Genomic DNA, 9,674 nt, shown 5'->3' with positions numbered 1-9,674 from the left:
CACTGTGGTATGTGCTATTTTAGAGACGCGGCGTGACCACACGTCAGCAAAAACAGCTACGAGTGCTGTTCTGGACTATTTTTGGGGCACTGGGCTGGACTCCAGGCTTCGAGGCAACAACTATGCCATGCGTTTATTGTGTATGATCATCCTCTCTTCCTGTCCTCATCATCTTTCAACACTCTTTTGCGTCTCTTTCCCTCCTTGCGTAATATAAAAAGCAAGAGCATACTAGCTCATACCGACTTCTCCTTCTCGATAGTTATTCTAATAAAAATGAATGAATGAAAGAATTTTCTTAAATGAACTTTTTTTCTCTCCTTCTGCTTCTCCATGGTGCTTCAGCCTCGATCAAGAGTGATGTAGCCATACAGTAAACCAGATGAGCGGATGCGTGTTACGTTAAATTTATGAAAACCTCCTTTTCCGGCTCTTTATGACTTCTACTTGTTTCCCCAATCCTCCTAATGCCTTCTATGTTTGTTTTTCTTTGAAAGCATCTCCATTAACTATGCGCACTTTGTACTCAAGTATGACAAGTGGGAAACTTACCTAAATTTCTGAATTTGTCATGCACTTGCTTTTCCTCGTTGTTTTTTTTTCTTTTTCTTTTTTTACTTTTTCGGTTGATTTTTACCCAATTCTCCTTAGTGGGCAACTACCATTTCTTGAAAACAAGAAGAAGAAGCGCGAAGAAGGCCTGTTCTGAGACGGTCGCTGTGTGATTTAGGCTCTTCTCGGTGTTTGTGACGGGAAAACAAAAAGATGGGTGGTGAGTTCGCTTTTCCTTTGCCAAACCATAAGTCGTCACCATGCTCCCTTGGCTTAATGGGACCTTTTTTTTTTTCCACAGATAACTTTTTCTTTCTGCTTTGTGGTCGTGGTACTGTTAGGGGTTGAGATGTTAGTAGTGCGGTCTCAGCTTCATTCGAAGCAGAAGTAACTTTTTTAGTAGTAGCAATAGTAGTAGCTCCTATTATTATTATTATTATTATTATTAGTAGTAGTAGTAGTAGTAGTAGTAGTAGTAGTAGTAGTAGTAGTAGTAGTAGTAGTAGTAGTAGTAGTAGCAGTAGTAGTAGTAGCAGCAGTAGTAGCAGTAGCAGCAGCAGCAGCAGCAGCAGCAGCAGCAGCAGCAGCAGCAGCAGCAGCAGCAGCAGCAGCAGCAGCAGCAGCAGCAGCAGCAGCAGCAGCAGCAGCAGCAGCAGCAGCAGCAGCAGCAGCAGCAGCAGCAGCAGCAGCAGCAGCAGCAGCAGCAGCAGCAGCAGCAGCAGCAGCAGCAGCAGCAGCAGCAGCAGCAGCAGCAGCAGCAGCAGCAGCAGCAGCAGCAGCAGCAGCAGCAGCAGCAGCAGCAGCAGCAGCAGCAGCAGCAGCAGCAGCAGCAGCAGCAGCAGCAGCAGCAGCAGCAGCAGCAGCAGCAGCAGCAGCAGCAGCAGCAGCAGCAGCAGCAGCAGCAGCAGCAGCAGCAGCAGCAGCAGCAGCAGCAGCAGCAGCAGCAGCAGCAGCAGCAGCAGCAGCAGCAGCAGCAGCAGCAGCAGCAGCAGCAGCAGCAGCAGCAGCAGCAGCAGCAGCAGCAGCAGAGCAGCAGCAGCAGCAGCAGCAGCAGCAGCAGCAGCAGCAGCAGCAGCAGCAGCAGCAGCAGCAGCAGCAGCATCAGCAGCACAGCAAGGCAGCAGCAGGCAGCAGCACAGCAGCAGCAGCAGTCAGCAGCAGCAGCAGCACGCAGCAGCAGCAGCAGCAGCAGCGCAGCAGCAGCAGCAGCGCAGCAGCAGCAGCAGCAGCAGCAGCAGCAGCAGCAGCAGCAGCGCAGCAGCAGCAGCAGCAGCAGAGCAGCAGCAGCAGCAGCAGCAGCAGCAGCAGCAGCAGCAGCAGCAGCAGCAGCAGCAGCAGCAGCAGCAGCAGCAGCAGCAGCAGCAGCAGCAGCAGCAGCAGCCACAGCAGCAGCATCAGCAGCAGCAGCAGCAGCACAGCAGCAGCAGCACGCAGCAGCAGCAGCAGCAGCAGCAGCAGCAGCAGCAGCAGCAGAGCAGCAGCAGCAGCAGCAGCAGCAGCAGCAGCATCAGCAGCAGCAGCAGCAGCAGCAGCAGCAGCAGCAGCAGCAGCAGCAGCAGCAGCAGCAGCAGCAGCAGCCGCAGCAGCAGCGCAGCAGCAGCAGCAGCAGCATCAGCAGCAGCAGGCAGCAGCAGCAGCCAGCAGCAGCAGCACAGCAGCAGCAGCAGCAGCAGCAGCAGCAGCGCAGCAGCAGCAGCAGCAGCAGCGCAGCAGCAGCAGCAGCAGCAGCAGCAGCAGCAGCAGCAGCAGCAGCAGCAGCAGCAGCAGCAGCGCAGCAGCAGCAGCAGCAGCAGCAGCAGCAGCAGCAGCCGCAGCAGCAGCAGCAGCAGCAGCAGCAGCAGCAGCAGCAGCAGCAGCAGCAGCAGCAGCAGCAGCAGAGCAGTAAGTAGTAGTAGTAGTAGTAGTAGTAGTAGTAGTAGTAGTAGTAGTAGTAGTAGTAGTAGTAGTAGTAGTAGTAGTAGTAGTAGTAGTAGTAGTAGTAGTAGTAGTAGTAGTAGTAGTAGTAGTAGTAGTAGTAGTAGTAGTAGTAGTAGTAGTAGTAGTAGTAGTAGTAGTAGTAGTAGTAGTAGTAGTAGTAGTAGTAGTAGTAGTAGTAGTAGTAGTAGTAGTAGTAGTAGTAGCAGTAGCAGTAGTAGTAGTAGTAGTAGCAGCAGCAGCAGCAGCAGCAGCAGCAGCAGCAGCATTAGTAGTGGCGTAATTGTAGGAAAATATTATTGTAATTCTGACACCAAATACTATCATTATACGACTGATTCTTTCAGACCGATCTAGACCGCAAGCGTCGAGACACACAGGTAAGAGTACTGCGCAAATCCCACGTCGTCAATCAAATTCGTGAAAACGCATACGTACATACTTCGCTGTTAGACTCTTGGACGGAAATAGGCCTTGTTTCTTCCGTTCCCTCATATTTCTTTTCTTTTCTTTCCCCTTTTCTCGCTCATAAACTCGTTTACAAATATTATTGTTTGTGTTAACAGAGATCTTAAAAAGAGAGCTTACAGTAAAGAACGTCTTTTTTGAAGGCAAGATGATCTTTGGCCACTTAAAATTTATTTAGGGTTCGTGGCATCTTGGTATCTGGCCACTTTCGTCTTGTCAAATTAGATGATTTGAGGCCTTCAAGTGCACGTAGGACAACGAGAAAGGCCCCAAAATGTAGCTTGGAAAAAAAAAGTGCACACCAAGTCACAGCACAGTGGCATCGAGTTGTGCAGGGAGCACTAATAATGCGTAATCAGCGCAAAAAGGGCCGTAATAAAACGAAGGTGCACTCGTTCAAACTGCACGTGCCTAAAACCGGAGCCGGAGGTGTGACTTTAACTGAATGAAAGTGCGGACTAATCCCGGAGACAGTGCATTCTAATGCTGTGGGCAGATACCAAAGCTGGTGTTGTTTAAATAAGAAACCACATGGTACACTACAGCGCCCAAGAATACCGTGTCTGTTTTCGATGTCAAACGCCTTTGACTTGTCCTTTTTTTTTTTATATACAGGGTGTTTAAGTAACTTGGGCCAAACTTTATAAATATGCGAATTCAACGTAACTGGACCAAATCAAGCTATTGATGCTTGTCGTCGCTTGGAGGTACTCAGATTATTTTTTGGTGGCCTTAATTAATTAATCAACTTCTCAATTATTATAATTAGATGAAGAGTGTGAATAAGAAAATTGTAGAGCAACATGAAATTCTCCCGATACAGTTTTCTGTTGCTCACTACGGGCTACATAAAAGCGCTTTACCGAGCGTGAGAGAAGGCCGCGAATACTAGCAATAGTGCCGGGCACTGGCCGCTCGAGGCACTTTGCGTGTATTCGCGGCCTTCTTTCACGCTCGGAAAAGCGCTTTTATGTAGCACGTATTGAGCAACAGAAAGCTGTATCGAAAGTTTGAACAGCGGAGCTGTTTAAGTTCTTGGTTAGGCCGCGTATTGCAAACAAAAAACTGCTCCTAGTGATGACGTCACCGCGCGTTGCCTAGCAACCACCTCGCGGAGCGGCATGTGCTTCTCCTCTCCGTGCCGTGCACATGTTGCCTTGAAATGGGACGTTAAGGAAAGAGAAGGAGAGCATGCGCGCGGCGCGCGATATCCTCGGGAGAGAAAAAGAGAAAATGAGAGCGACAGAGAGAAAGAGAGAAAGAAATTGTAGCAGCACCAACGAGGCAACGCGCAGAGCTGCTGCTGACTCCGTCCGCGTTTTCCTGTTTCCCCGCGTTCGCGTTGAACACGCGTAGTGTCCGTGACTGCAGCAGGTGCCGCAGGCGGCGGCAAGGTTAGACAAGCCACGCCCCGGCAAATGTGGAGGCGCAGCTTGGCCGTGACGTCACCGGGGAGACAAAGCGCGGAGCCACCACGACGGCGGCAGAACTCTTGTTGACTCTGTGGCGAGTACATGTAGCCTTGACATGGGACGACCGAAAAAGATCCGGACACCCGAAGAAGAAGCCGCTCATCTTGAAGCGCGTCGCGCGGCCAAGCGAGAATCCGCGCGTCGGCGGCGAGCTGATCCAGAATACCGTTCCTAGCAGCACTTAGTATTTCCTAGCAAAACCTATAGCCAAGCCTAGTAAAACCTGGAAGAAGCTAGGTCCATCACCAGCTCCGCTGTTTATTCCCGCCTTGCACCACTAGTGTAAGCTGCCCACATTTTTTTCATGTTCTACAATTTTCTCACTGACACATTTAACTTTAATGATTGAGAAGTTGAATAATTAGTTAGACTAATTATGCAATTAGCGGAATGCAAAAAATTGGAGGACGCTTGAGCTTCGCCTTTAAGAGGCCTTTAAGAGGCGAACGGGTCCCGATAGCGTTATCGGGACCCGTTCGCATCGCATTGTTCGCATACGGCAAGTAGGCTTCATTCACTGCAACCCTGAACATGAGAAAGCCAGCTCACAAAATCCAAGCTTACACCGATCCGCTTAAAGTCGGCTTCACTTTTAAACTGAAATGCCTTGTCGGAAAGACGTTTTTCAGGGGCAATATAAGGGGTCTTATATTAAAATGGGAAGGCCCTTGCACTATTTAACCAGATAGCGTTTAGGGTCCCGTGTCGCAGAAAATCCGGCGTCGGCAACCGGCGTGTGATCGCGGGTGGCGGAGAAAATCATCCAACGACATCAACCGCGCAGGCGCTCCACGTGGTGCAAGGTTTTAGTGAACAAAAATGGAATTCTCACAGTGTCACAGTCTCATTTCCGTCACGGAAATACGTCATACGGAAATACGGAATGACGTTCTTACAATGTACACGAACATAATACAAAGAAAGAAACCAGAAGAAAAAGTTCCACAAACATGCAAAATTTGGAAATCGAACCCACGACCTCTCGGTCCGCGACGATAGATCGCCGAGCGTTTAACCCATTGCGCCACAAACGCATTTGCAGAGAGCTACACAGACGCGCCTTATATATCTAACACTCCTCCGTGTACCCGCGCTCTTGCTCGGGGCGGTGCCGCCGCCTACGAGCAGAAAAGAGAAGTACTGCATTATGACACTAACGCGCACCGCACAGTGAACGCTTCGGTGGTCTCAGCACTACGACGCCTCGATGCCAGCATTCGAAGGGACGCTGGCATCAAGAAGCACTACCAACGCCACCTAGGTGGCGTTCACCGTACTCAGCACAGCGGAGCGTGGCCTCCGCAATTAGCTCTGAAAATGTTTCTGAAGTTGATCGCGGAGGCTGCAATTACGACGCGCTGTACATGCTGATTTGACTCGGTGACGATTCAGTTACGTGCTTTGTCTTGCGCGTTGTATTAGTGTGTCAGTTACGTGCTTCGTCTTTCGCGTTGTGCTAGCGTGTGCAGCGTAGTGCAGCTTCCATATGCACGACGGTTGCTCATGGTCATCGACGTTGGTAGTCGTGATGGAGGAGACGTGCCACCAGGCGTCAGCGTGGGTACATCAACGCCTAAGGGCGCTTTAGCCACAAAACACCAATAGACATTATATATCAATGTGCAATAAACATTACACTACTTCTGTGAAGACACGTTTCACTTTCGTGTTCTATACCGATTCCTATATAAGAGGGATCAACCACATTTATTTTCGTTTCTTTGCTTGTCTACTTTCTTTTTGCGCTTTGTTTTGTTAAGATGGAACAACAGTAACTCACCCGGCTCTCAGTTCTCATGACAAATGTCTGAATTGGAGAATTGAAGCATGTCAGTGTGAGAAGCATTTCCACTTCGTGTGTTCCAAACTGCAAGCTCTCAATTATAACTCAAGTCCACCTTATCACAAAGCACTTCACGCACAAAATCATTGTGACAGTCAGGTGCTGCGAGTAGTTAGTTGCTTGTAGTAGATAACTGGCAGCAGCAGGTGTTCCAGAAATGTAGAATCACCCGTTAATCCTAAATCAGGGGTCTTAAAAGAAAATCAACAGCCCTCGCATGTTGTTGAGGTGACATCAAATGCATTAGAGTTGTAGGGTCAACTTATGTTTCGATATTTAACCTACTCCTTATATTTCTTTTCTAAAGTGGTGGTACCACAGTAAGTACACGCGAGCCATCTTCTTTTGCATCTTTTTCTTTGTTGTTGCTGTTGTTGTTGTAATGTCTCCTGAAAAAGTGATGAATCATATTGTATATTTTGTGACAATTCCTTATGTATTAACTTTGCTTCACTGTGCCGTTAAAACTTTGAGACTAGCTGTCGCAGCGTACCTGTCAAGGTGGCTTCAAGACGCACAATGTTCCCAGTTTTTGCATATCCAGTTGTTTCGCTTTAAGGTTGCTATAGGGGAATGCTGCTGGACAGTCGCTCAGCTGTTGTACAAATGTAGTGAAATATATTATTTTTTTTACCATTGTTCAAATCTCCCAATAATACACATTGCGGTCCCTTTACTGTTCCTTACGATTCAATTGTGGCTAGTGTTTGCTTGGCGCCATTTCCTCATAACATATACAGAGAACTCCGTATCTTCAGCAACATGAAAAATAATGTAATAGTACGTGCGTCGTTAAACCTAGACAGCATTTTTGCAGCAAATCTCTCTACAGTTTATTTTTCCCTTAAGTTCTTAAAGCTGTCGATCGCTAGAAAATAGAACCTAACTCATGGGCAATGTACTCTAATACACTCACGATACATTGCTTCTATCCAGTGCGCCGCTCAACTCCTGCTTAACTCCGACCTGAAGTGTAGAATGCTCGTCTCCACGCTGTAGACGGGCACTCTACGATGAAGCTACCCTGCACCTTTAAAAAACGGTGCAGAATGTCGTATAACCAGCTGGGACGTTTACTCCGAAATCTCCGTTGCGATGTGGTGATTTGCACTGAAGATAGGGGAAACCCGTGCTTGCGCTAAGCTTGAGTCACGCCGCCCTCTCCAGATGTCGCCGGCACTGCAACAATTCATGACTTTATTCATGAGGCTGAACAATTCAGGAGAATTAACAAGAACGTGCTACTACATCCCTGCGGTCCTTGCTGTGATTTCATTGATGCCTTATTCGAAATAATGAATTCGAAACAATCCAAAGCGCGATCGGAATAAATGCGAGATGAAAAACATTCGCTGATATGTGCAATTGGATAAAAGCTTGCGGGAGTTAGGATATGTTTTCTTTTTTCTAAACTCATGACAATACTTCACTAAGGTGGCAATTTGGGCTTGTTCGTGATACATTAAGACAGTATATCGACGTTTCCAAGAAGGATGAAAAAAATCTAATCCTCTTTCTTAAAGAAAGATGGTTGAACGCGAAGCTTTCACCCATGCAAACTGAATCAAAGTCAAAGTCCAAAGCCAACGACTACGCAACGAACCCAAGAAATGCTGAGTGACCGTTGCGATGCATATGCTTGTTGGATTTCATTGCTTGTTTAGGATTATATTTTTTGAACGTTAAGTTGATTGAGGACGCATTTCGTTAAGTTGCATAGCTTTTATTTTAGATCATGTAGCCGCTGATTACACATACACACTCACACGTTCACGGACGATTCTATGTACACTTGCACAGTATTGCCTTGTGATCGCTGTGGTAGATCCCGTGTATCAGCTGCTAAGCACGAGGTCGTGGGATCGAATCCCGGTCACGGCGGCCGCATTTCGATGGGGGCGAAACGCTAAAACACCCGTGTACTTAGATTTAGGTGCACGTTAAAGAATCCCTGGTGGTCCAAATTTCCGGAGTCCTCCACTGCGGCGTGCCTCATAATCAAATCGTGGTTTTGGCACGTACAACCCCATAATTGTTTTTTCTTGATCCCGTGTATCGATGTGGTAGGCCGATCACGTGTATCGCCGTTGCCGATACACGGGATCGGCCTTACGGGCACGATCGCGCTCGCGCTTACGCTCGCGTACGGCAGCCTCTACTGCCATGCGCTGCACCCGCGGCCTATAGACCCATGGTGACGGCCGGGAATGCATTGCGTGAGGCGCGTAATGTAATGCAGGTATATACAGTTGTCTAGGTAGCATGGCGCTGCAGTTCCCATTGTTCTTATCGGTACAAATGCGAATGTAAACTGTAGTGTTCTACGATACGTATGTCGTGCGCCGTTGTTATATTGTGTACCCAGATGCGCAGTCGTTATTCTTTTGTGTGCGCAGATGCACAGATAGTTCCATTGTGTAAGTTGGCTTTCCTGCAGTGCGTTTTCTGCACCCATGGTCAAATGAGCGAGAAATAATAGCTTTAATAACTGACATGACGCCTTGGTACTAATTCACAACAGCGCACTGTGAAGCTCGTGACAGTTCTTATCCCATTAAAGGGTGGACTGAATATGCCAAGCAACCAAGCAAGCGAAGCTGCAGGAGCTATTACTGCGGCGCACATACTACAATTTACACCTAATCACTAACTCAGACTGCGCTCAGATACTTCCCTGTCCTGCCCTGGCTCACTTAATATTATCCACCGCCAAGGTTTCGTTACTCAAAGGTTGGGTTCCGATGGTTCCTGCACTTTTTAGCCACGCTTACTATATCATCATTATCTCATTTCGCCTTTGTCATACGCAGGCAAGAGACGAAGAATGGCCAGGTGCTCGTGGTGCTTGTACTGGCGGTGGCAGGGGTGGCGCTTGTCGGGCTCGGTAGGTGAAGACATTAGAGTGTGTTAGACATTAGACATTAGAACACCCAGCTGTTGGTTGCCTGGCCTCCACTGGCCTCCTTGACGCCCTTGTGTTCAGGAATAGCAGGGGGAAAGTAAACATGCCCGCAATAGCGAGTAGTAAAAAACGATTGTAGGTTAGGTGGCAGAAAAGTAGGGCGACCACAAACAACGGAGGCGTACGGAAACAAAGTTCCCAGTAGTGGTTCAGAAACTTTGAGCTTGGCTCACAAAGCACACAAATTCTTTGTGCGCTTAAAAAAAGATAGGTAGGACATTAGGCAAAATAAGAACAAGATCTTGGTGGCACTACCCACCGACCTGTTTCAAAGGGGACGTTCATAGCGTCCATCCATTCACCCACGACTTTGCATTCAAACCTATACGCGCCAGCACGCAACAAGTCAAACTGGACGTACGCGAACGGCATCATGCACCTGGGTCATGGAAGGGACAGAACGATGAGACATGCGGCACACTTCTCTGAAGCAAAGGTGCTGGAGCTGTTACAGCAGTACACA

At 48.1% G+C, this 9,674-nt stretch overlaps 1 pseudogene; it reads left to right on the top strand.

The window, feature by feature from the left end:
• The first annotated feature begins 1,108 nt into the window (after window positions 1-1,108).
• Window positions 1,109-7,208, top strand: LOC119448171 (putative uncharacterized protein DDB_G0271606; annotated as a pseudogene).
• Window positions 7,209-9,674: the final 2,466 nt, after the last annotated feature.

Source organism: Dermacentor silvarum, chromosome 4, assembly GCF_013339745.2.
Source record: "Dermacentor silvarum isolate Dsil-2018 chromosome 4, BIME_Dsil_1.4, whole genome shotgun sequence".
In the NCBI taxonomy this organism is placed as follows: Eukaryota; Metazoa; Arthropoda; class Arachnida; order Ixodida; family Ixodidae; genus Dermacentor; species Dermacentor silvarum.
The sequence above is the reverse complement of the archived record's forward strand: the minus strand, read 5'-3'. Positions and strand labels throughout refer to the sequence as shown.